Raw genomic sequence first — 26,387 nt, 5'->3', positions numbered from 1 at the left:
TCAGCAAGCCAGTAATTTTCAGCACAGAAAGTTTGCATGCTGTACATACTACATACAGTCTGGTGTTTTGATATAGTGACCCATAATAGGAAAAAATACACATACACAGGAAATTAATCTTCATCTCCTGGAGCTGTTCAAACATCCAAGGTTCCATCAGACTCTTCCAGCTTAGCGCCATCTTCCTTTGCATTTCTAGGGAATGAGAACATAAGGAAATGCCATTCCTTTTACAGCTAAATCGTGCTATTACTCCAGCTACTTCTGAGATATTGGTACTGTTTGTTCTCCTAGCAGCAACTTCGAGATACTCAAACAGTCACATATTGCTCAGAGAAAATACAGAAGAAAAACAAGTTGAAATTTTGGTGGAGACCTTAATTATGAACACATAAGGATAAGTACATTTTTCTTCATTAAGTCCAGAATGTCCAGACTGTACAACACAGCAAGAATTTCTAACCCCTCTAAAGTAATGTCATTGATGCCAGATATTTAGTGCAATGATTTCAGCAGTGAATGTCAAATATCTCTCAAATATTTGCATGCTTCTTAGCTCCTAAACTGACAAGCTTTAATTTAAGCAGATATAAGTGAAATCTGCCACGGCACATGTTGGCTAAGATATTTAAATTATACAGGGCACAACGAGAAAGACACAGAGCACATGCAATCCTCATTAGAATCAGTGTGGCAGGGGCTCTTCTCATTGCAGTTATTTAAACAATAAATTAATTAAAAACTCCTCAAAAAACCCAAGCACAAAACTATTCAAGATGTGTGGGAAAAATGCCACGGTCTTGCAATCTGCTCTTCTTGGAAAAAATGGCAGTCCTCTCTTTTCATCTTTATTTCTCTTTTCCCTACAGATCTCATGTGGAGTATATAATAAATAACCAAGCAAATGGGGCAACAGAAAGTGTGAGGATATTAATTCCTGCATCATACATTTGTGCAAGCTCAATAGACCCCAGCAGTGTAGATGGTGGCAAGCCGAGCTGAGGGCTCCTCAAGTTCTACCTGCTCTTTCCAACATGAGTCCTTAATATGTCATACCTCCCTCAGTCCATTCTCTTGTCTTTAGCCCATCCTTTAGGGATACAGTAAGCTTCATAGGACAGACACTACACCCTTGTAATTTTACTTTTCTCAGGAAAGCACTATGTGCCATCCTGTATCTATCTATCTTCTCTCCCCCAACCCAGCCTTTTGAGCCTGTTGGCACATTTCAAGCCAGCTACTAAAGGACTAGAAGGTAAAAGATTAAATTCCACAAATCATGTGAAAGTAAGAAGGCAGGAAATTATTGTAGAGCTTTTAACAAAAGAGACCTCTAAGAACTCTTTCACCATATTTTTCATCACCAGAGAACCCCCAGAGGCAAGCACTTTGAGGAGTTTTCCAGCTGCAGGCAAACCTTGGAATAGAGCTCATGCCTTCTTAGACACAGGATAATCCAGTCACAAGATACAAAGGCTTCTCATGTGCCACTCATTCATTCCAGCTATCACACCCTAATTCTAGACCTGCTTTTGGGTAGAACTAATTGTTATCTCCACCTGTCTGTTCAAGTCCATGGAGGACTAAGGGCTGGATCTAAACCCTCATTTAGGTGCTCACAGTGCCACCTGGGTAAGTGGAGAGGCCTGATAGCAAGAGATATTCTATTTCTCCTCTAACCACTCAGTTCTCCTCCAGAGCACTTACCGAGGCACCTTGAATTCTTCTGCTGAGCATGTCCAGAAATATAACTGTTTTGGCTACTTGGGCCAAACATCTTGGAGCCATCCTACCCCAGAAGGCATTTGGGACTTATGAAATAGGCTGTCTAGTGCTGACATTCACTCAGAACATGGCTGGAGGAGAGGAGAAAGTCCTATTGAATCCGTCCTGTTAGACAAGCAGCAGCAGCTCAGTTCCCAGGGTTGAGCAAGAGTGCAAAGAGGGGCCTCTCCTTTTGGGATCTGGTCACTTTCTGCCCAAGGTGCCTCCACCCCAGGTAGCATTCAGAATTATTCTCTTGGTCTGAAGCCAAGGGAACTGGAAATAACAGATGATGATAATGACTAACTACAGACATCCTGTTAATGCCCTGCTGAGATGATCAGCCAATAAATTTCCATCCAAAGATAAGTGCCTAAGAAAATGGAACATGCCAACCTCTCTCCACTGACTGAAGAGGCAGCCCAGACCACTCAACTTCTCTCTATTACACAGGTACATTTACAATCTGTCCTTCAGACTCCAAAATACACAATTCACTTTGGAAATCCTTTAAAATGATAACAATTTTATTCTAATAAATAATACAGACAAGCTTTTTAGATTCAGCTGGGATACATTTCAGACTCTGGAAATAATGTTCACATATTTACGTTATAAATTTAGTGCAGAATTTCCAGTCTTACTTTTTAGATGCCAAATGCTTTTATTAGAAAGCTTTTTAGATAATAGGACCTTTCTTGTATTATGCATTCATAAATTTCCTTCAGTGATAGGGGTGAGTTGAAAGATCAGTTCAACACTGCTGATTAGTTTCTTAATTAAGTTATTGTGTTCAAAAAGGGATAAATAAATACTGGTCACAACTTAAAGAGAAGCAAAAGTGGGTCACAGAACTTGAAAAGGCTGCCCAATGAAATAAAAACAACAAAATGTTGCATTTTTCTCTCTGGAGAAGTGCTTTTGCAAGTGGCTAGTGCGACTTTTCTCCCTCTCAATAAGTGAACTGGAAATGCTGCACTGAGCTATCATGAAAAAGGGGTCAGTCAGGGGTGTTTTGTAAGGTGGGGAACGAGATTTACAGCAACACAATCAGTTGGCCAGTTCATCATTACACATGCACATGTCCTAAATTAGGAGAGCATGAAGCGGGTGGATACATTATGCTGTTCCACGGGAAGCAATTTGAGCGAGTTGTTCTTGTTCCAGTTCTTTGAGACTCAGCAACGCATCTCCCAGGAATCTGTAAATCATCAGCAGGTGATATTGTTGGCTGTCATAGCACAGACAGGCAGAGCCAGTTACAACTTTTACCAGACTATTTTTCTGTTCTTGTTCTTAAAACTCTCCTTTCCAGGAAGCTGCAAAACAAATCACAAACCAATAAGCAAAGTAGGACAGCAGAAAACAAAATTCCAGAGATAAGAGACATGCTGATAATTACTTCTGTTTGGGAGCATTGCTGAGTTAAATATCAGTCCTTTACCAGATTAATAAACGTATGCATGCTCTCTCTCTCTGTTCACCTATGTAGCCTCTGTCAGTGCAGTATCTGAGTGCCTCTGGAAACACCAAGGAATGTACCCTCACAGCACCCCTTTGGGGTATCAAAATATAGAGATTAACAGACTTCTCTGAGGACAGATGTAAAATACATGGCAGAGAAAGGCCCCTAAAATTCTGGTTCCACGTAACCACAGCAGAAGCATCTATGTTACAGGGTTCCCCATGTATCTGGTACATAAAAGGTTGTTACTGATTGCCTCTGTGGCCACTGAGGAGGGAACAAGATTTACATCAAAGACAATGGTGTTGGACATGAGGGGAAATCTAACTGCAGAGAAATGAGGTACTGGGACAGGATATTCACAGCAACACTGTGACTCGTCCTTCAAATAGGTTTTTGAGAAAGGGCTGATAAATAATCCTCAGTAATGGGTCTTTCGAAAGATGGAGTTGCCCTGCTGCATTGTATGCTGTGGACACGACAGCCTAGGGTATTACTGAGTTTGTTTTGCTGTCTTTAGCTTTGCAGTGCATATCAGGACTTGAGTGGTAGACAAGTAGTGGTGACATTTATTACCACCATGGTAAAATAGAAATGGGTTTAAGTCTACTGTGTCAGAAGATATACAAAATTATATGGCTTATGAAGTTATCAGAGTAAACCAAGAAGCTACAAAGGACTAAGGACAGGCTCTCTCAGCAATGCTGAAGCACAGTCAGTGGGTGTTGCTGCCTGTTTTGAGCTTCCCATCCCCCCTCCCAAAGACATGTGCTCCGAGTTCCTTTGTTCCAAGCGCGGGCAAAGCCAAATGTAACTCAGACTCTTCAGCAGTGTGTGATTGGCCGCTCACCCCGGGTCCGCCCCCAGTCATCCCCTTTCCCCTTCTCCGAATAAAAGATGGTCGAGGGGAGGCAAACGCCCTCTCTCAGCTCAGCTACCTTCCTGTAAACATCTCTGGTCGTCTGTCTCATTTGAAGGCTTCTAACTGCAGGGAATTGAGCGAGCAGGGAGCTATATTTCTCCCTCTTTGCTTCTGCTGATGGTATTTGCTTTGCAGCTGATTCAGGTACCGATTTTAGAGCTACTAAAGTGCTAGATTGCCCGTGCTACCTCTCAAGGCTGCTCGAGGCTTTCTAAGGCATTGAAATACAAGCGCTAGCCGGTATAAAGCTGAAAAGATACCTTCCACATTTGGCGCCCAGCGTGCTATCTCTGAACTCCGGTTCTGAGAGACTTTCAGGGTGTCCTGGCAGCTGTGTCTGCTGGAGTTAGCTCTGCACGTCCTGCTGTGCCAGCTCTGTGTGGCGAGGTGTTACTTTTTGTGTAACATCGAGCCCAGAGCCTCAGCCTGTGCCCTCCCCCACGCCACGTGGCGAGGGAACGGCTGGTGAGCAGAAGACCCTTCTCGCGTTTTTTTTTTCTCCGGACCTGCTTTCCTGTGATAAATCCAGAATTCTGGTGAGTATTTCCCTGCTGGTTTAGGGGCTCCTGTCTTAAGCTGGTGCCGGTGTAAACTTTCTCTTTTTTTTTCCTCCTTTTTCGTGAGTAAGGGGTTGAGGTTTCGTGTGCATTCATAATGGGATCTGAAGTTTCTGCACACCATAGAGAAATATACCACCAAGTTCAAAGTTACCTTTCTTTAACTGGGCATAAATACCCTAAAAATCTAGTTCAATCTTTTGTACAATGGCTTTTTCAGTACTTTCCTAATCTGACCTCCGAAGACATAAGATCTGCTGAATTTTGGGATAAGGTGGGGAGAAAACTCTCCTCTCTGAGGCGTGCAGGAGATGAAACAGTTTCAAAATTCTTTCCTCTCCTGTTACTAAGTTATACTTTGCCGGAGAAAAAGGCAGTACATGAAAAGCCACTGCAAAACCCCCCTGTTAATCCCCTCATACCCTCTTCCAACCCCTGTGTCCCGGACCCCTCTTCCCCTACGCTGGAAAACACAGCTAGAGCAGACTGCTTCTCAGCACAGGAGAGCTATCGTCCTCCTGGCTCACCCGTGTTTCCTCAGCACCCTGCCTTGGATGGGAATCCGGAGCCCATCCCAGGACCTTCCCAACCCCTTTTCTCCACTCCTTTGTCCCCAGTTTCTAGCCCTCATGTTTCAAGTGCGCGTAAAAACCCCTTCTCCCCTGATCTCTTTGTTCCCAGGGACAGCCATTGCCATGTGCTCGCAGCCCGGGAAAAAACCCCTCCCCCCAACCGCTTTTCTCCCAGTTTGTTTGTCTCCAGTAATGGCGGACGCAATGGTCCTTCCTCTCCAAACTACACCTCCCACAATCCCTTTCTCCCCCATCCCACAAATCCCTTCTTGTCCCCATCCCCTCCCACTCCTGCGTCACACCCTGACCCCGCCCCTGACCCCGCCCCCACAGCGTCGTGTTTCACCCCTCCCTCTGTTCCCGCCCATGGCTCAAGTGCCGCCCCTGCTTCCCACAACCCCGCCCCCGACCCCTCCCCTCCTCCGGCCGTGTCCCCGCCTCCACTCCCCGCCCCTGCCCCTCCACTCCCTGCTTCCCATTGTCCCGCCCCAGGTTCCCACAGTCCTGTGACTGCCCCTCTGAATCCGAGAACCCATGCCTACCAGGAAGTAACTCCAACTGCTTCTACTACACTCTCTTGTACTAGCAATGGAGCTAACCCTGACTGGAAACCCCTTTCTTATTCTGATATTAAGGATTTGTGCAAGGCAATTAAGGAGTTTGGAATGCATAGTAATTATTTTAAGAGCCTTTTAAGTGCTACTTTTGCAACTCACTTACTTGTACCTCATGATTTACTTACATTAATGCAAACTCTTCTCACACCTGGTGATTTTATGGTGTGGAAAAAGCAATGGAAAATAATTTTATCTGATTTATTGAAAATTTTGTGGCAAACTCCAGATAATTACCTGGATTTTGAAAACAATTATATCACATTAGACCTTTTATCTGGTGACAATAATATGGCGAATCCTCAAAAACAAGCAATGCTTATCCCTCGTCCAGTTCTTACTGAAATCACACGTGCTGCTGAAAAGGCCTTAACATTATTACCATCTCAAACTCCTAATTCTCATTATACCACCATCAAGCAATCGCCAAATGAAAATATTATTCACTTTTATAACCGTTTGTACGAAGCTGTCTCTTCCCAGGTCCCTAATCCTGACCTCCAACAAGCACTCCTACTCGAACTTCTCCAAGTTAATACGAATGATGCTTGCAAACAAGTCATTCTCACTCTCCCGCTGTATCCTCCTCCTACTGTTGAATCCATCCTCGAAGTCTGTACGAAGAAGGTGCAGCTGAACACAGCTGCTCCCTTTTTGAAAAAAGTGGGGATGGTTGGGGAGGTTGTGGAGAATGTTACAGGTACAGGAGAAACTCAATCGCGCGGTAACTTTGTATGCTATCGTTGTCAGAAAAAGGGACATGTAGCTCGCAATTGCAGAGCAATTATAACTGCTGATAAAAACTCTCCAAAGACTGTTTCCCCAGGTCAACAGCAGGGAAACTAGCGACTCAACGCGTCCTAACAGCTCCGCGTTCAGACATAAATAGGGCTGCAGACAAAGCAACTTGGACTTCTGGACTCAGGTTTAAGGTAACCTGTGATAAAGCACACCATTTCAACAACAACAAACAGACTGTAATACCCATTTCATTCCAGAATGTGGACCACATGCCAGAATTTACATGCCTTTTTGTTATTGGGGACACTCGGGAAACACCTGCTGGGATAGAGGTTACACCCACACTCATGAAAATGGATCAGAACGGGTGTTCTAACCTAATGGTACAATGTATATATCCACCGTACTTTATGCCTAAAGGTCAAGTCATTGCACAGGCCTTTCCACTGCCCAAATACCTGCCCACAGATGGTCATATCCCAGCCATCTGTTGGACTGAGGTTTTGGGAAATGACAAACCTGTAATAGAATGTAAGCTTCGTTACAAATCACATAAAATCAGTATCATGGGAATGTTAGACACAGGTGCTGATGTGTCTGTCATTCCATTTGATAAGTGGCCTACGCAATGGGAATTGCAATCTCAGGGCATCATACAAGGGATTGGAGGTACCCAAATTGCAAAGCAGTCCAAACACACCATCCAAATTGAAGGTCCTGAAGGACAAATAGCGACACTTCGTCCGTATGTCCTAGACACCAAATTCACCCTGTGGGGAAGGGATGCCATGTCTCAGTGGGGAACAAAAATTGATATCACCCCTAGACATCAAAATTTTCCCTTGCAGGCCACTGAAGCAGAGTGCCATCCACATAAATTAACTTGGAAAACAGATGAACCCGTGTGGGTTAACCAGTGGTCGTTAAAAAAAGAAAACTTAGAGGCACTCAAAACATTAGTAGCTGAACAATTGGCTAAAGGAAATATAGTTCCAACTAACAGCCCATGGAACACACCCGTGTTTGTAATACAAAAACCGGGAAAGAACAAATATAGGCTACTCCAAGATCTTAGAGAAGTTAATAAGGTTATTGAAGACATGGGACCCCTTCAACCAGGTATGCCGTCACCCTCAATGCTCCCACAACATTGGCATTTAGCTGTTCTTGACATCAAAGATTGCTTCTTTCATATTCCACTCCACCCTGCAGATGCCCCTCGATTTGCATTTTCTGTACCATCTCTTAATCATGAAACTCCCATGGAACGTTATCATTGGCTTGTGCTTCCCCAAGGTATGAAAAATTCCCCAACTCTCTGCCAAGAGTATATTGCTAAAATTCTATCTCCCATCCGTGCCAAAGCAGAGAAAGCCATCATCCTGCATTACATGGATGATGTGCTGGTGTGTGCTCCCAATAATCAGTATCTCGAGCAGACACTTAACATGGTGGTTGAGGCCCTAGAGGCCAAGGGCTTTGAATTACAACCTGAAAAAATGCAGAGAACAAGCCCTTGGAAATACCTCGGACTCAAAATCACAGAAACCTCTATCACCCCAACACCTGTCACCATTAATAATAACCCAAAAACATTAGAGGAAGTGCAACAGATCTGTGGGACACTGAAGTATTTAAGGTCCTGGTTAGGACTCACCACAGAGGATGTAGCTCCTATTGCAAACCTAGTAAAAGGGGAAGGCGGTCCAGCATCCCCTAGATCCCTGACAGAAGAGGCAAGGCAGTCTCTCAAAAAGATACAAGAGCTCATTTCCACCAGACAAGCACACAGGTATCAGCCCTCCCTACCCTTTAAGCTTGTCATTCTAGGGAAGGTACCACGCTTTCATGGCCTCATATTTCAGTGGGACAAAGAGCAGAAGGAACCCCTCATCATAATTGAATGGGTATTCCTTCCACTCCAACCTCCTAAAACCATCACACAGCCACAAGAACTAATGGCAAAAATTATCATGAAGGGTAGAGCAAGGCTCCGCACCCTGGCAGGATGTGACTTTGCATGCATCTATTTACCTGTAACAACTGACGCATTAGATCACCTGCTCCAAAATAATATAAATTTACAATTTGCATTAGATAGTTACTCAGGCCAAATCTCAAATCATTACCCAAAACATGACATGTTTAATCTGCCATTCTCTTTCATCCCTCGAGAGATTCAAAGTAGAAAACCCCTCGATGCGATTACCGTTTTTACTGATGCCTCAGGAAAAAGTAAAAAGTCCGTGGTCACATGGAAAAATCCAAAGACGCAAAAGTGGGAATCTGACATCGAGGTAATCCAGGGATCACCACAAGTAGCTGAATTAGCAGCTGTTGTTAGAGCATTTGAGAGGTTCAAAGAGCCCTTTAATTTGGTCACAGACTCAGCATGTGTAGCTGGAGTAACTGTTAGAGCTGAGCATGCTCTCCTAAAAGAAATCTCAAACAAGAAAATTTATGATTTACTCTCAAAATTAATTTATCTGGTTTCCCACAGAGAGCATCCCTATTTTGTCATGCATGTGAGGTCACATACAAACCTGCCAGGATTTATTGCAGAGGGTAATCGTAGAGCTGATGCTCTGGCTATGCCAGCAGACATAGTTCTATCAGCCAACTTACCAAAGCTCCCCCAAGTTTTTGAACAAGCAAAATTGAGCCATGCCATGTACCATCAAAATATTCCCGCTCTTATCTGCATGTTCCATCTGTCGCGGACACAGGCAAAAGCAATAGTGGCAACGTGTCCCAACTGCCAGAAACTACAGCTTCCATCACTGGGCATGGGGGTCAATCCCAGAGGCATTAATAGTGGTGAAGTGTGGCAAATGGACGTCACACATTTCCCTGAATTTGGGAGATTAAAATACGTTCATGTTTCTATTGATACCTTCTCTGGTGCTATGTATGCCTCTGCACATGCAGGTGAAAAGGCTAAGGACGTTGAAAAACATCTTGTCCAAGCTTTTGCTGTGCTCGGTATACCTGAGGAGATAAAAACTGATAATGGACCTGCCTACACCTCCCAGGAGTTTAAAAACTTTCGTCAGCAGTGGGGATTTCGACATGTTACAGGTATTCCTCACTCCCCAACTGGACAAGGCATTGTTGAACGTGCCCATCAAACCCTCAAGCGAATGCTGCTACAACAATCAGGGACCACCAAACTCAACTCACCTGTCCTCAGACTCAGCAAAGCACTGTTTACCATAAACTTCCTGAATGGCACCTTTGAGGATCCAAACCCTCCCATCTATCGTCATTTCCAGAACACCAGGAGACAGAAACTGCAGGAAAATCCAGAAGTCCTGATCCGGGACCCAGAGACTCAAAAAATCCAAGGACCGTACAAACTTGTGACTTGGGGACGTGGGTATGCCAGTGTATCTACCCCTCAAGGACTGAGATGGATCCCAGGGAAGTGGGTAAAACCTTATGTCACTTCCTCAAAAGTTAAGGAGGTTAAAACTGCCTCCTGGAAGAGACGCCGTAAAAAGAATCCTGATTTTGCACCTTCATGTAAACCCCCTACTGCAGATCTTTATGTTAATCCCTTAAGTTAAGTTGCACTGTTTTGCACTCAGGTTTTTGCACTGTATTTTGTAAATCTTTGTCCTGATACTCCATACCATAGATGTCCTGACTAAACCCCTGAGTTTTGACTGGGGAACTAGTTTAAAGGCATCCTAGGTACTGTCGAGTTGTAGGGACGATAGATTACAATTATATTTTGCACTATTGTTTTGTTACTGTTCTATGCACTTTTAAGTTACTAAGAGTTACAACCCAGCTTTAAAGAAAAAAAAATAGGGAATTGTTGCTGCCTGTTTTGAGCTTCCCATCCCCCCTCCCAAAGACATGTGCTCCGAGTTCCTTTGTTCCAAGCGCGGGCAAAGCCAAATGTAACTCAGACTCTTCAGCAGTGTGTGATTGGCCGCTCACCCCGGGTCCGCCCCCAGTCATCCCCTTTCCCCTTCTCCGAATAAAAGATGGTCGAGGGGAGGCAAACGCCCTCTCTCAGCTCAGCTACCTTCCTGTAAACATCTCTGGTCGTCTGTCTCATTTGAAGGCTTCTAACTGCAGGGAATTGAGCGAGCAGGGAGCTATATTTCTCCCTCTTTGCTTCTGCTGATGGTATTTGCTTTGCAGCTGATTCAGGTACCGATTTTAGAGCTACTAAAGTGCTAGATTGCCCGTGCTACCTCTCAAGGCTGCTCGAGGCTTTCTAAGGCATTGAAATACAAGCGCTAGCCGGTATAAAGCTGAAAAGATACCTTCCACAAGTGGGGCCTGAGGGAACATCTCCGTATAAATGGATGAGGGCTCTAACATGAACTATAGGGAGTATGTAAGGTGTGCTGAAAACTAAAGTAACTTTCAGGAGTTCTCTCAGCAGCTAATCAGTCAAGAATCCATGAGATGGAAAAGCAAATGAAATGGCCACATCTGCATGGAAGATGCAGATGTGTCTTATGGGTCCAACCCACCTCCTTTTTTAATTCAACAGAGCACTTCCATCTGACTTCAGGAGCCTGGACTTGGCTTGCCCCTTACAAAAAGTGACCCAAACTTCATATTTTATAAGGGGCTGAATTCTTAGGAAATGCCAAGAAATGTAGCACCTTCCAATGGAGTCTCTTGTTACAGCATACTTGCGTGGGACTTCTGAGCATCTGGAAGCCTGTCCTGACCCAAAGTCACGGACAAATAGTGACTGCACAGATGCAGTCAGAGTGCTCCCAACTTTCTTTATGTGCACTCAGCAACTCACAGTACCCAAGCATTAAAACGCAGGTATCACATTTCTGAGCTGGGCTTACCAGTCAAAAATGCATCTGTGCATAACCCCAGCCATCACTTTGCAATGCATCTTCCTCCCCTTGCTTGTTTGAATTGAGTTTGCCTCTGCCCTCTCTATAGAGATAAAATAATTGAAACAGTTGACATAAAGTATGTGTTCCAAATTATTTATGTGTTTTCTAGGGGATTGTTTTTAAAAAAGGGGGGAAAAGAAAAAAAAAAGAACAGAAATACCAAACATACCTTCCTAACTATGCAGCAGAAAAGGAGACAATCTGGGAACAAATACAGCTCAGTTCAAAACCATGGTTTGCATTCTGTGAGGAAAATACATGTCACATCATGTATGGGTATGTGAGTTTTCTATGGGTTAAGCAAACACCACCATATGCTGCAGGTCAAAAAAAGATAAAATCCTGTGCATGTGTAGAGTTACAGATATCTGTCTCCTTCTGCCATTTCTAACAGCATGCAGAGCTAGAGTTCATAGCAGGATCTGGCACTGAGGAACCAACATGTGCATCTGAATGTGGCCCTGCAGAGATAGATACATTTGTTTCTATGCTTATACTGCATCAGGGGTGGAATATGCAGCCCATTTCTTCTCTTTTGGCTAATCTGGGGAAGGCTCAAGTCATGAAGCCCTAGCAGCATACCACCCATCAGGGCATTCCTGACACAAGCTTCAAAATCCTGTGAGTTGCCAAGCTTCAGATATGCACCTGAGAGTTTCCACAGCCCAGCGCCCTGTGTTACAGGATCACAGCTGTGATAACTTGATCTTCACCACTCTCTAGGGAGAAATCTAAATCAAAAGCTTTTCGGAGCTATAGGCCTCACTTTTCTGTTCATGAGAGAGACTGTTTTTATGTGGCCATGGTATGTTGCATTTATCTGAAGATTATGTTCAGCTGTTGCCTTTCCAAACCTTTTGATACAGTGCCTGTAGATGTTCACTAGCCTGTCAAGGATAAAATGAATACAGGGGAATCTTGGAAAGACATCAAGCAGAGAGGAACCTAGATCACAATAACATGATATCAAGTGTAGATAAAGATCCAAACTTATCTAGAGCCTGGGGTTTAGTTGGGCCCTTTCTCTCCACAACATCGGTGCTTACAAAATTCTCTCTAAAATTTTACACACGCAATTTCTGTGACATTGGCCATTAAGGAACTCATGCTGGTTTTGGTAAGTGCTGGGAAAACTGGCCTTTTTGGTATAGAGCTGTCACTTTTGCCTCTGGGAAGCAAAGAAAGTAAAAATAGATCAGTGACTACAGCTCAAGAGACAGATTTACATGGCCCATGTAAATAAAAAATTTGGCCAGGCTTCTTTTATTTCCAACTTTTTCATCTTTATAATATCTTTTCAGCTTTACATTAAAGATGGTTCTTATCACAGAAATCAGCCTCAAATCCAAGGCTAGATAGATCCTTCACATAGACCAACCCTTTTTAACCCCATGTATGCCCTTTACAGAGCTTAAGCTCTGGTTCAGAACCAGACCCAATTTCCAAGCTGTCCTCTTTTAACAAAAATTTAAACCTTTTTCTAAGCTTGCTGGCCATAAAGCATTTCTCAGTTTCAGTACAGCCTGTCTTCCCACATGCATCCTATGGTCTCTTCTAGAGAACCTGTCCTAAGCTGGTATACACTGTTCAGGAAACAAAAGCAAACATTAGTTTTCTAGTGTGACATAACCTTATAAACCTCTTTCAAGCCCACCTCCTACCCCTTCTCCCTCTAAGGCCAGAAACCTGTTGCTACAGATTTTTGGTACTCAAGGCTGGAATCAGCCATCAGAGTGATGAGGGGAACACGCGACAACACAACTGCTCTCTGCTCACATGGTGAGTGCTACAGGGCAGTCTCCCGGCATCTCTGTCCCTACCTTGACAAACATTGCTGTCTGCATATTGAAACCACTTGCAGATCTCCCCTCTATCCCCATGATGAGTAAATCCAGACCACTGACTCAAAGTCTCTATGCTGTAGGATCCCCTTCCTTCCTGTTTTAACAAAGACAATTTCAAAATCTGGTAGCTTGAAAACTCCCAGCACTCAGCACAAATTGCTTTAAATCCCAGTGGAAAGCAGATTCTTCCATTTCAATAACACAGAGTTTGCTTAGAGAGCTGGCAATTCAGAGGAGACTGAACCACAGTTCCTGCCAAGCCTGGGCCACACACCACAGCAGCTGGGGCAATGAGTAAGTATTTATTTTTTCCCACAGTGGTGGAATTGAGACATCACTCATGTAAATATGTTTCCCCATGTTTTAAATGATGGCTGCTAAAGGGTGGCTCCCACATTTCAGGAACATCTTTGTCTAGTCACCTGCTCAGGACAACCTGGATCAGGTCATGTACCTCCAACAATGTCTTAGATTGGATACACCTGCTGGCCTTTCAAACACAAAACATTCTCCTAAGGTGATGGAAAGGAGAACCTCATCAAAACATTATAGATGGGAGAACATTTATTCTCCTTCAGTTAGCACCTGGAATCCTCCTCACTAGTTTCAGTCATCCTCACACATAAGCCCACACTTACAACCATCCATTGCTGTCTCAAAGACCTTCTCCACAGCCTGCGAGGGGCTTATGCTAAATACTGATCTAGCCTCAGTCCCATCCAACCAGCAACACTTTTAACACTTTGCTGACTAGCTATCTGCAGAAAAAGAGGGATTATTCTTTGTCATCCTCAGCCCAGCAAGCATTATCCTTCTTAGTCATTTAAATCCAATACCATACAATGTCTCGGGTCTTCCTTACAGGCCATGGTTGCTGTTGCAGCCCTGCAGGAACCAAATGTGTTCCCTTTCTTCTCAGGGGAAAATGCCAACACCATGAAGAGCCTACCTTCCCAAAATACTCAGGAGTCAGCACAGTAATCAGCGAGAGCCAGAAGCTTTCTACAGAGCCCCAGATCCAGGACTGCAACTAAGATTTAGCAGTGTCCAATGCAGGCAGATGTGGAAAAAGAAATCCAGCTGCTGCCAAACTGGTTGCATTTGCAACTGCATCTTAAGCTGGCCAGCAATCTGAAGAGGTCTTCTCACACCTTTTCCTTAATGTGAGCAGCCCAAGCATGCCAAGGGATTAGGATCTGCACAGATGTGAGTTCAGGCAACTGCAAACAAAGAGTACACAAATCTTAGAACAGAAAACAAACCCCAACAGTGCTCACCACTCCTTCCCCACCTCATCTTCCCAGCTATTGTGTATTCACATGCTAAGGAGCTCCCAAACCTTCCCTAAATCCAACAGTTTTCAGTGCTCAGCTCAGTCCTGAACCATTCCTGCTGGCTCCCAGGAGAACCTCTATGAGGGCCACGTGGGGATGTCATGGCCTAGTGCCGTGCTTGGGAGTTTCCAAAGAGCTCTGCTCCAGTTTGGGGGGTATGTGTCAGGTAGAATAGGATGCCCCACACTGCCCTCTGTAAAAGCTCTTCTCCCCTCCCCATGGCATTTTGAGAAGGGGTAGCTTTCCCCTCTCTTCAGAACAGAGGCAGGCAGAATAAAACACCTTGCTGTTCACCCACAGCTTTCCTAACAAAACAGAACATGCACTAGCAGAAAAACAAAACAGCTACCTCCCTTTACAGCAAATTACACAGCTTTGCCTGGCATATTTTTCTACTCTAAAACCATCTCAAGAATGAAGGCAGTAAGTGGGCACCATCGGGGGCTGGGAACAAGTATCAGAACAAGTTCCACCATAAAGCACTTGTGTAGCCACAGATACACATGCAATGATGAGGACATAGAACAGCTCACGAAGGAATTAACCATTTTGTCATCAGAGAAGGACTTGAATGTTGTACCATAAATAAGGGTAGATGCCACACACTAAACAGTAAGGGGAAAACTAAATATTGAGTTGCTGCTCAGTAATTGAGCACAGCCCATTCTGTGCACGAAACAAGGCAGGGATGAAAGGGGGGAAAATAGCAGAAGCATACGTAATTAAATGCTATGACAGAGAAACATTCCCACAGGGACTAATGGAAGATACCAGGGGTAGCTGGAGTTCTGGCATTTGCTGACTTGAAAGTGTTATGCACGTGCACATGTGAGTGTGTGCATATGTGTGTATTCCTGCTGTGCACGTGGGATTGCCCCATGCACAGGTCATCTGCATAAAATCAGTAGCCAAGTCCCTTGAGACAATGCTAGAAGGATAGCAACTGAGGTTAGAAGGACAAGTGCCAGAAGTCATCAACAAAAAGCTATGCAGAATAACAGTGTTTCCTTATACTGTTCATGTACCTACATAATTCCCACTACTGAGAAATTTATGTGAGTAGCAGGGCAATTCCAGTCAAGTTGCAGGTTACCTACTAGAAAACAACAGCCTTGCCTTTGCAACTCTGAGGCCATCCTTTAATTAATTTCTTTTTTAATGTGAATGCTCTCAGCTTCAGCATGAGCAATGGTGGGAGTAGGAGAAATTCATTAAATCTCTCTTCTAGTGATAATCTTTAGCAGGAAGCTAGGGCACCTACCCATCATTTACACCTCTCTCCAGAATGCTGTTTGCCTGCAGATCATTGATAAAAATTATAATAGATCAAAAAGCAGTTTTTCCAATTCTGGGATAGGCTAGAGAGTGAGGCAAGGCCTGGGTGGAGCTGGAAAAAATGACAGCAAGCAAGAGATGGGAAGTGGAGGTAGCCCAGGGAGGAGAGGCAGTGGAAGCCTCCCTTAGTAGGTTGCAGCTGGGATGAGAGGGGAAGTGGTCAGTTTAAGGGGAGAAGAAAAGACAGAGCCGTAATGCTGTTCACTCTGGTTACTTTACTGCAAATTACAAAAGGGAGCATGGAAAAGGAAAATCAGAAGGCAGCCTTTAACTCCTCTGATTTCTGGCAACCTGGGAAGCCTTGTTCTGATCATTAAAATAATGACCAGCCTACAGTATAGCAAGAGGAGGGTGCCAGCCACTTCTCTTCCAAAACTGACCAAAGCTGCCAGAAATTTTCCCACTGGTTTGGGCCTAAGGGTGCCAGTAAGCTGATTGCTAATCTCTAACACATGCCTTGTCTCAGCAGTCGCAGTGGGGTGAGGCACAAGGGTTTTAATTTCTGCTTTACATCCTTCCCGCTAACGCCCAGCATGCCTCTCCCTTCACCACATGGCTTTGCAACCTCTGCTTCTACTATTTTCCACCTTCTTTTTCCAAAAGTCAGCCTCAGGGCCAGGGGAGGTGGTGAAGCACTGTGTGGGAGCAAAACCCAAACACAGCTACTTAAAGCAAATATTATTTTTCAACTGAAAGACTTTTAAATTCCCCCCTCCCCCCCAGTTTATTTTTAGAACAATGGTAAAATATACAAATCCTGGAGGCTTCAAGCACTTTCCTGCTGTGCTATTGACTTAATTTACTTCTTTAATTTGTTAAAACCTCACCAAAAAAAATGTTATTCTTTGGAGACTTTGCTAGCCCAAGTTTTGCATATATTATTTGCTGCAAAAGATTAATGAGGTAGCAGAGGCATTTTTTAATGGATTCCCTTGGTTTTCTCTCACTCTCCATCACTTTTTCTTTTTTTTCAACTCACATGGCAGTGCAGGTCCATGAGTCTGCTAAGCGCTCTCCACAGACAGGATACAGGGTATGGGAAGAAAGTAATGAAGTTAAAAAGCCTCTTTCACAACTCTTGCCCTTCTCTTTCCCCACTCAGAGATACCGTGCTAGCCAGAGCGCTGCACCAGCCTCCAGCGGATCCAACGCCTCCACAGCCCCGTCCTTTGCGAGGCTCCGAGGGAGTGGACGGAGCTGAACACCCTGGGTTTACAGGAAGGCTGCACGTGTGACAGCAGCTAATCCTACGCATAGTTCAGAGGTGCCGTCAGCGAGCCCGGCCATGCACAGAGGCCCCGCTCTTGGCTCACTGAGGAATCTGCTGACACTCCCAGAGACTCATGGGGAGCACTTTGGATCCTGGCCCCAGAAACCTGCTCCTCTTACAGGAACTGAGCACTGCCTGAAGTGTGGCAGCAGCACAGACTTCCGTGGTGATGGCTAAGGATCAGATCTGTTTCTCTTTCTTCACCAGAATAACTAGGCTATTTTTCAAGAAGACACTATGCTTAGAGGTGTCTAAATACTTTCTCTTCTCTCAGCCCACGCGCAGCCTCTGTTCCACAGAGCACAGATTTTGCCTAACAGGAGGTGAAATGGAAAGAGAGAAGAGGAAAACAAGTGAGGGAGCACAGGAAGAGTGGGTTAAGATATGGGGGTCAGGGCAGAGGGATGTGACAAGTTCTTTGTGATATCTTTAGAGACAGGGTAGGTCTGTAATAGGGCAAGGGTATGTGAAAGGGAAAAGAAGCCACAACACCCTGCTGGCAGAAGTGAGGAGAAGAAAGTTGCAAGTCTCTTGAAAAGCAGCCAGTAGAGAACTCCTCTCTTTCTTCACATGCAAAGCTGATTTTTAACCTGAACGGACCAAAAAGAAATGGCAAGAAGCCACTCTTCTAGCTTTCCTCCCTGGCTTTGGGGAAGTCTGCCCATTGCTTTAGGGCTGGAGACTCCTATATGCTGAAGAACTGAAGACAAATGCCCTTCAGCATGACTGAGGTCAGGCCACTCAGCACATCACTGCACTCAAACCACTTGGAACAGTTTGGAATTCTGTCCAACTTGACCCATCAGAGAGAATACACAATAGGAACTGAGTCAGGGGCACTAACCATGGTATGACTTCATTTAGGGGGATCGGGTAGTGATCTGAGGGCCACATACAGTCTATGGGGCAAATCCATGCAGCTCAGTATCTTTTTTTGCCATAGTCTTAACACTAACACTGTTAGGACCATTTCCAAACATTTCTGTGTGCCACTGGTACAGCACTGAGCCTGATAATCTGCACTTGTTCCTGAATCAGAGCGTGTCAGCCATGATCAGACAGATTTCTACAGGCTCTGTTCTGCATACTCTGCTGCCCTGCTTCGAGTACTGGTGCCACAGAGGCAAAAGTGTTCTGTGAGAAAGCCAGCTCCTGTAGTATTCCACTCAGGCAAATACCACCAGCACATTTTTGTCACCCTGTCTTCTTTTTCCACACAGAAAGAGCAAGGCAGAGCAACAATGCAGGAATAAGGAAATGACATGAAAGTACCTGTCTAGAACAGCCAACTCAAAGACAATGACACACAATAAATAACCCTGAATACTGAAAAATGGAACTGCCATTCTCTGTCATGCCAGAAATGTCATAAAGCACAAAAGAGACATGCCAATCATTTGAGGACCCCCCCCCCAGAAGAATTTTTATAGCACCATATTTCATAACTTCTTTTTCTGTCTAGAGGGCCCAATTTCCTGATCTTTGTCTGCCTCTGCCTCCCAGCTCAGTCTGCACTGCTGCAGGTGCATTCAAGTTGCTGGCTATCCATCCCCAGAGGCACCTAGGGCCCTCCAATGCACGTAAAACACTGCTTTGTGCAACATGCATAATGCTGGGATCCAAAGGAAGGACTGCTGAGGGAGGCAAAACAAAACAGTAGCTCAGTCTGGTTCAGACTAAGGAGTAAGATCAGCTGAGAGAAAGTGTCCCTTGTGTATTTATCAAGTGTCAGAGGCAAGACTTATGTCCACATTGAACTTAGTGCTATCAGACAAGGTAGCTTAGAGCTACTTTGGGCATTTCTAGATGAGTTGCAAGCACAGCCCTACACCCTTTTAGGCAACTCTGAAAAAAATATAAATGTTTAGTTCAACCAACAGAATTTTAAGTGTGCAGAGGTAGCCCTAACACCTTTGAATATCACTGACTGGATTCCTCACTATATCATGTTGATCAAAAACTCAACATGATTCCTCTTCTGCATTTTCTTTGGTTGTCTTTGTTTTCGTTTTTTTTGGAATGGTATGACGCATGATAAACAATACCACACAGATACAGTAATGGTACTTAAATAATCCCATACATAGCAAAGATTCTTGCATACCTTCATTTAAAGTAGGCCTAAGGCAAGCCAAATATACAAACAATTAGAGATCTGTAGGCATGCCAAGAAATATTCATGCAGCATATAGGCCCAAGAGAAAATACAGTGAAGATTAAGAATATTATTAACACATATTTGGAGATAATAGTATATGATGAATTTGTCTATGAGTATCTCTTTGATCCTGGCAAATCCCATAAAAAGGACTGGACTGACGTCTTCCACATTTACCTACAACAGTCAAATCTATAGCACTGCAGTAGGGCTAATTACCTGCAATTTAAACGGCTGCTAAGCCATCTTCCTTTGTTTTGTTACACAGTAATTAGATCCACCTCATTCACTCAGTTCATGACCAATGTTTCCATTTCACTCACATCCCAAGATAACTTCTGTTGCCCTTTTCTTTAATTTTTTTCCACAAAAAGGCTTTTTCCCCCTCCTGAACATTGTAAGATTTTTGTTCCCATTACAATCTTTGGCACGCAATGCAGGTGGTATCAGAAAGAGCAAATTCTTCCATATTCTTTGAATTACTATACACTGCTGTATGGTTTTGTTCATCTTAAGTACCCAGTCTTTTGATATCTCAGCCAGTCCATTCCATGCTCACGAGTTAATAAGACTAGAGGCAGGGAGAGACATGAGAAAGGCCACCCAATTAAAGCGAGAATATGAAGATCAAAACCGGCTACTGTGCTGTCATATGGTCAGGTACTGAACTGTGCCTGGTGCAGTCACTGATAACAGGCTAGATAATGCTGCACTTGTCACTTTGCTGTGACCTTCACCAGTCACCTGGCCCGAGCCTTATGAGAGCTGACTAACTTTTAAGTTAAAAAGGCTTAGATTTAAATTATTAGTAACCCTGGAAATCCTCAAATAGCTTCACTGAAACAAGAGGAATGACTTTGAAATTACAAGCCCTGTGGAAAGGACTCTACATAATTTGATAATGGACACAGATAATTTTCTTCTCCATTAAACCAGCAGGAACTGAGCACTGAAAGTCCATGCCTACTTGAGGGATAGGGGACTGACCCATGTGGCATGTAAGCATGAGGTTACCCAGTGTCCAGGTCAATCCTTGGAGCTGCTCAGGTAAAGCTGCTGCATACAGCATGTACTGTTCTCCTGATCATGCATCCAGAAACCACAGCATAAGCATTGCTCTAGGCATCAATACTATGGAGTAAGTGTTCCCAAACTCAGTGTTGCTGTTTCTGTATGCACTGAGAGGGAAGTGAGGGGCAGGAAACTCACTGTTAAGCAGAGACATAAGCCTTTGTTAAAACATCATAATGACTATGATCTACATTTCAGAGTACTCTCACACTGAAAATTGCTAGGAAAAATAGGACACATCTAATTTACAAAATAATAAAAAAATACTTCAATGGATTCTTCCTTAGGAGTATTAAAATAAGAGTTGCCTCTTCCTGCAAATGCAGGGAGCTGAGAAGGGTTCACCACACTTTGTACCAAATAAAACTCTTATTACAAACAGAACGCATACCACAGGAATTATTTGTTGGTGTGTTCTGCTGCTTTTCACCAAAATTCTTGTGAGTTCAGCTGCCATCAGAGTATTCAGTGAAAAAGAAGAAGAGGAAGTCTAAAAGACTAGAAGTCTGCCAGTGCTACTGGACATCCCAGTTTACAAAGAAGGCTGACCAGTTTACCTCCTGGGGAACTTGGTATTTTACACAATGACCTGTCAGGAGTCCACCTTAAATTAAATGACTAGGAAAACCCAAATAACTGGAAGGAGAGTACAGGTATGATTTTGTTACCTAAGACATCAAATAGTTTCACAACTGGTCTCTCAAAAACAAAGGAAAAAACCCATCAAAATGCTGAATTTGGCTTCCACAGTGCAAAGAACAGCTGGAGCATTTCTGCATGACTTAGTTTAATGCAGCAAGATTGGAATTTTTAAGTTCCCAAGGAAAAAAAAGGCAGCACAGTTGTTTTTCACTTTCTGCTATCTGTACCAGTTACCACCTGGATCCAAGTATTTGCCACTTAGGATCCAACTATTCAAAAACCCACATTATTAATTAGTATCAAACCAAAGGTGTGTGAAACATCTGTACTCGAGGAGTGACCTTTTGATGAGAGAAGACCATTCCTTGACACTTGCTGCTTGAAAAACTATTTCCCAGCTCTAAGTCCCACCAGTCTGGCAGTGAAGTGCAGGTGAGATATAAACAAACCCAGGAGAAAAGGAGAGATTTCTTATGCATGGTTGTAGGCTCAGCAGGTTCTATTAATTTGTCTGTTCTGGGGAAATTCAGACCCCTTTTCCATTTCTTTTCTGATACTTTCCTGAAACCTACACAACACAGCAAGCAATGCATTAGGGAGGACAGCTTTTTTGCCACTAGAGCCTCAAGGGTGGGCACAGATCTCATCCCAGCAAGGAACCCGTACAGTCATAAGGCAATGGCTAGACAATGACTTGGGAGTTACGCACCACATCAGCTGGAAGTCTCTATGGGGTTAGAAGAGCAAGGCAACTGGAGACCTATTTGCCCCAGATTTGCCCCCAAAATCCACATTTCTTCCTGTGGAGTTCTTTGGCACACCCAGACATGGGCATGGGCACAATGCATGTTCCTGGATGCTGCTCTTTCAGACATAAAATCATACCGCTGCTCATGCCAGGCACTGGCACTTGTTCTTAATCTTACAGGGCTGTTTCACCTAATGGCTCCAAACCTAGCTTCCTGAAAGCAGCAGGGGACAGCTGCTGAAACACCATCAATCCAGACAAAGTCAACATGACCTGTGGATGTGGTCCAGCTCTGCCAGGAAGGGCCCAACAGTGAGGGTGGCTGAGGAAATATTATTGCAGCCTGGAGGCTTTCTCATGCAGAATTCTATTTTGGTGCACCATTTTTTGTTGCTTGAGCATTCCCCAGACATTTTGGAAGCTCCAGATGCAGTAATACTTAGTTCTAGGTCATAGTTTTTATTGATAAAGGTTTCCCCATCCTGATGTGGGTGCAAATGCTTGTGAACGCTGCAGGATTATATAGGGAATAATCACTTGCCATAGCCCACAGCATATAATGTGCCCACCAAAAAGCACAGTAAATTAAATAACAGTGCTTCCTGCCAGTTCAAACAAACATTTTTCCCTTGCTAGTGGAGCAAAGGAGTACTAACCCACAGAAAGGCAGTGTTTTGGAACTTCATGTAATAGTAGCAAGAAAAAAGTCACACTGCTATGAAGTGACACAGAAACATCCATAACACATTTTTGTCATCAACACAGCAGCAGTGGTTAGACACAAGGAAATGTTTATTTGATCCATTTGCTAACATATAAATCAACTTGTTCTAAAACTATTTCATAATACGCATTCTCAAGCAATGACCCAGTTTGAGGTGAGCTATTTGAGGTAATCACTGCATGTTTTGAGGCAAGACAGCCATCTGAGTAACAACTGTATCTTCTTTGTCCACAGACTGCAGAGTTTGCACCAGGAAGAGAGTTGCAATGAAAATAAATTAACCCATTTTACTTGAGCCATGTTAATTGTTTTCACTTGAAAAAAAAAGAATGAAACTGTGACCTAGTGAATGGGAAATCCTCAAGGACTTGGATAAAGTTGTCACCTGTATCCACTTGCCCTAACCTTTGGCCTTTTGTCTAAGTACAAGGGGCATATCAGTTAAGTATATGATGTCTTCTCTCTGGGAAACTCAGAGAGTTAATAAGTAATTTCAAACTATTATAATTTTGATGCATGGAAAAAAAAACCCTTGGCTTTCCTCAGACAGTACAGCTGGGTAAGTACAGAATTTCCCGGCACTCTTTAAGGCTGGGTGGGGTGGGAAAAAGAAGAAGGAAAAAGAGAAACAAATGAAGTTGCTAAAGAAGGGGGGGGGGGAAAAAAAAAAAAAAAGAGGCAGGAGTTCTGCCAGAAGTTCAGGAAACCTTTTCTTCCTTGTTACGCTTATGGAGATCAAAAAATCCAAATTAAATATGAATCCCCCTGCAAAATGCTGATGACTTTGCTCAAACTAGGGCAGCTAAGGTGCTGAGAAGCCACGAAGCTCAGCAGTAGTCCTTCAGATAATTCATATAATCAAGTAGCTTAAGCGATAGGTCTCGTGTCTGCAGGATCAGCACAACAGTTCTAATCCTTAAGGAGGAACTGACTCGTGGGTATGCCTATAGCCCAAACCAGTTATATCCAAGCCCTCCAGGCACCCCCACAGTACAGGCAGAAAATAGCAACTGCAGAGGAGATCATATGATCTCTGCAAAACCACTGCCTTGTTTCAGGGAGATCTCACCCCACAACGGAGGAACACGGAGGGGATTGCAAGCACCTTTTCCAACCTGTTGCACAACAGAGTGAAATGCTATTGGCCATCATGTAAATGGGATGACTCATTTTTCCCCTTGCCAGTGGATGGGACTGTGCTCACAGCTATGCCTGCCCTTCAGGTGGAAGGACAGAATTGCAATCTCAAGAAAGGACTTTCTTAATGCCTGTTAACTTGGTCTTTTGTCAGCCTATAGCCATACCCTGAAATCAAATCTACAATTTTATTGCACTAAATCATCTATTTTTCACCTGAGCACCTCAAGAACAAACCCTGAAAAGTCTACAAATCACCGTGCATGTCCCCACTTAAAAAAAACACAAGCTGTGCACAAACTAATTAATCAACAGAGGGTGCATGGTGGAAGTCAAACCTACCTTATGAGTCCCATTCATTAAATGATCAGTCTTCTCTCCTCTCACTTTCCCCATGGCTTCCCTAAGTGAGAAGATTTTTCTCTCTAGGGTTTTTAAAAGACAAAAGTATCCTTTAATATGTGCAGGAACAAATTCAGGACCATGCCCACACAAAACATATGTTTATTAATATTTCATCTACATATTGATCTTGCCAATGTTAGTGACTCCCCTGACTGGCCTCCTGTGGCCAAGCAAGAGCAAATAAATTTTTAAGAGAAATTTGAAGTTAGGAAATACAACATGCAGATGTATGCATGCCAGTACCTCCCTCTGACCCCCAAGTCTGGCAGGCAAATCTTTCTGAACGAGCTTGCAGGAGGTGGCTCTGCAAGCACGAAGGCTTTTTAAAGCAGTGCACAGGTACAGGGATGATTTTCATGTCAAGAAAGTAATGTGAAGTCCATTAAAAAAAAGTGCTTATTGCAAGTGATTCAGGGATCTGTGAAGTCAGGAGAGACCACTGGAATCCCACCCAATGCAAAACACGGGGGATTTCATCCATTCATTTCTGCAGCTGTCTTGCACATCCCACTTCATTAAGCCCCTAAATTTTGACTAACCTCAAACCTGTATTCCAGAATTAAAATTAACTTGAAAGTCACAGTCTTCAAGGCGTGTCAACGCTGCCTTGTGTAACACAAACCTGGGGGCAGGCCACTAAAATATGACTGTGCAATTGTATTGTTAAGATCCTGCTGCTCAACCTCCTCCGTATCTCATGGAGCGTCCTTGCTGTGCAGCAGGAACCTTCCCGGGAAAGAACTTGGCCAACCCACCTGCCAGGGAATATTTCCTCGTGTTTGCCAGGCATTGGCGGATTCAAGTCATCGTGAGTGTATCTCAAGAAATGCCCTATCCTGAACCCAGCCCATCCACAGTGCAAGGATAAGTTTCTTTCCTACCATGTCATAAAGCTGATCCAAAGCTAGTGCTCAGTTTGGATGCAAGATGAACTGGAGGATGACCCCAAACTTGGAACTGTGCTCAAAAGGCAGCCCAGCCGTAGCCTACATGCCAGAAAAGCCATGATCCCTCCTTTGATCATGCTCCCTTCATCTGAAGTACTCTCATCAAAAAGCAAATGCTTGAAATCTCTCCTCACTCAGAGCATCATTCTGCAGGTTCAAGAAACAATCAGTATTATGCTGTTTGGGAGGAAGGGGTGCAATTATGCAGCACAGCACTATTAAAATCATCCATATAAAGTGATTGCTCACCTAATCCATTGCAAGGTTTGGCCCATTTGCTCTTTTGAGTTTCTGCTTTGTACTCCAATCTGCAGCTGCCTTGCACCTCCCACTCCTTTTCTGTCTTCATGTAAATCAAAAATCCATCAAACCTCACTTCTTCAGTAATAAATCAATTCTTTGGATTACTCAACTAAAAACCATGACCTTGTGGCTGCAAAGTCAGGGTATGTTTGAGCACCTGAATGACAGCAAGCAAAAGAGAAAAAGAAGTATTTTAATAATACTTAAAGTTCACAGAGGGCATTTTCTTCTGGGCACATTTGAGCTTGCCAGAAGGGTTGTACTATTCTAATAAAAATTCTCATTTCTCGCTTACCAGTCACCACCCCTCCCACCCCCCCCCAAAAAAAAAAACCCCAAAAAAACCCCAAAACCATTCCTATCCTTTTCTGTGCTATTTTCTCTGTTTGTATGCTGTATTCATAGCTTTCTTTCCTGAATATGGGCAAGTACAAATGTCAGAGGCAGACTAGAAATGTTGGGGCACACGCAATGCATTCTTGGTTTCTTCTAAACATCAGACAATATCACCAATTAAAAAAGAAAGGAGAAAAAAAAGAGCACTCAGTCTACATCTACCTGCTTGCAAGCTAAGATAAGGAAACATCTCAAACTTTCCACAAAGCCTCATATTAGCTCCCATCAAAGCCAGGAGAATCCATCCTATTGTTTCCCTTGCTAGTGCTGCATCACTGCATTCCTACAGAGCTTCTGAATTTGTTCAGAGCTTGTTGATGTTGTTGTTGTTATTGTAAAAGCTGAGTGTTACACAAGACAGAGAGCTTGACAGCTTTCCCACAATCCTCAGCATGTGGGAATAGCGAGTAACAAAGTGTTAACACCTGCCAACTGGTGGTTAGGTGTACATGTCTCTGTTAACAACAAACACTGCTGCTAGCAGTCATCAGAGCAAAGCAGCAAATCTGTTCCCTTCTCCAGCTTGGAAAACACCAAACAATAACAAAAAAAAAGGCACCT

General features: G+C 43.7%; 1 long non-coding RNA gene across 1 annotated transcript; it reads right to left on the bottom strand.

Annotated features, from left to right (window-relative positions):
• Positions 1-2,270: 2,270 nt before the first annotated feature.
• LOC125335230 lies at positions 2,271-25,574 on the bottom strand. Its single transcript, XR_007207387.1, has 3 exons — positions 25,377-25,574; positions 24,118-24,200; positions 2,271-3,083 (listed from the first exon to the last, which is right to left on the bottom strand). It is a non-coding gene; the product is annotated as an uncharacterized LOC125335230 (long non-coding RNA).
• Between the last annotated feature and the right edge of the window lie 813 nt (positions 25,575-26,387).

Source organism: Corvus hawaiiensis, chromosome 1, assembly GCF_020740725.1.
Source record: "Corvus hawaiiensis isolate bCorHaw1 chromosome 1, bCorHaw1.pri.cur, whole genome shotgun sequence".
NCBI lineage: Eukaryota > Metazoa > Chordata > Aves > Passeriformes > Corvidae > Corvus > Corvus hawaiiensis.
The sequence above is the reverse complement of the archived record's forward strand: the minus strand, read 5'-3'. Positions and strand labels throughout refer to the sequence as shown.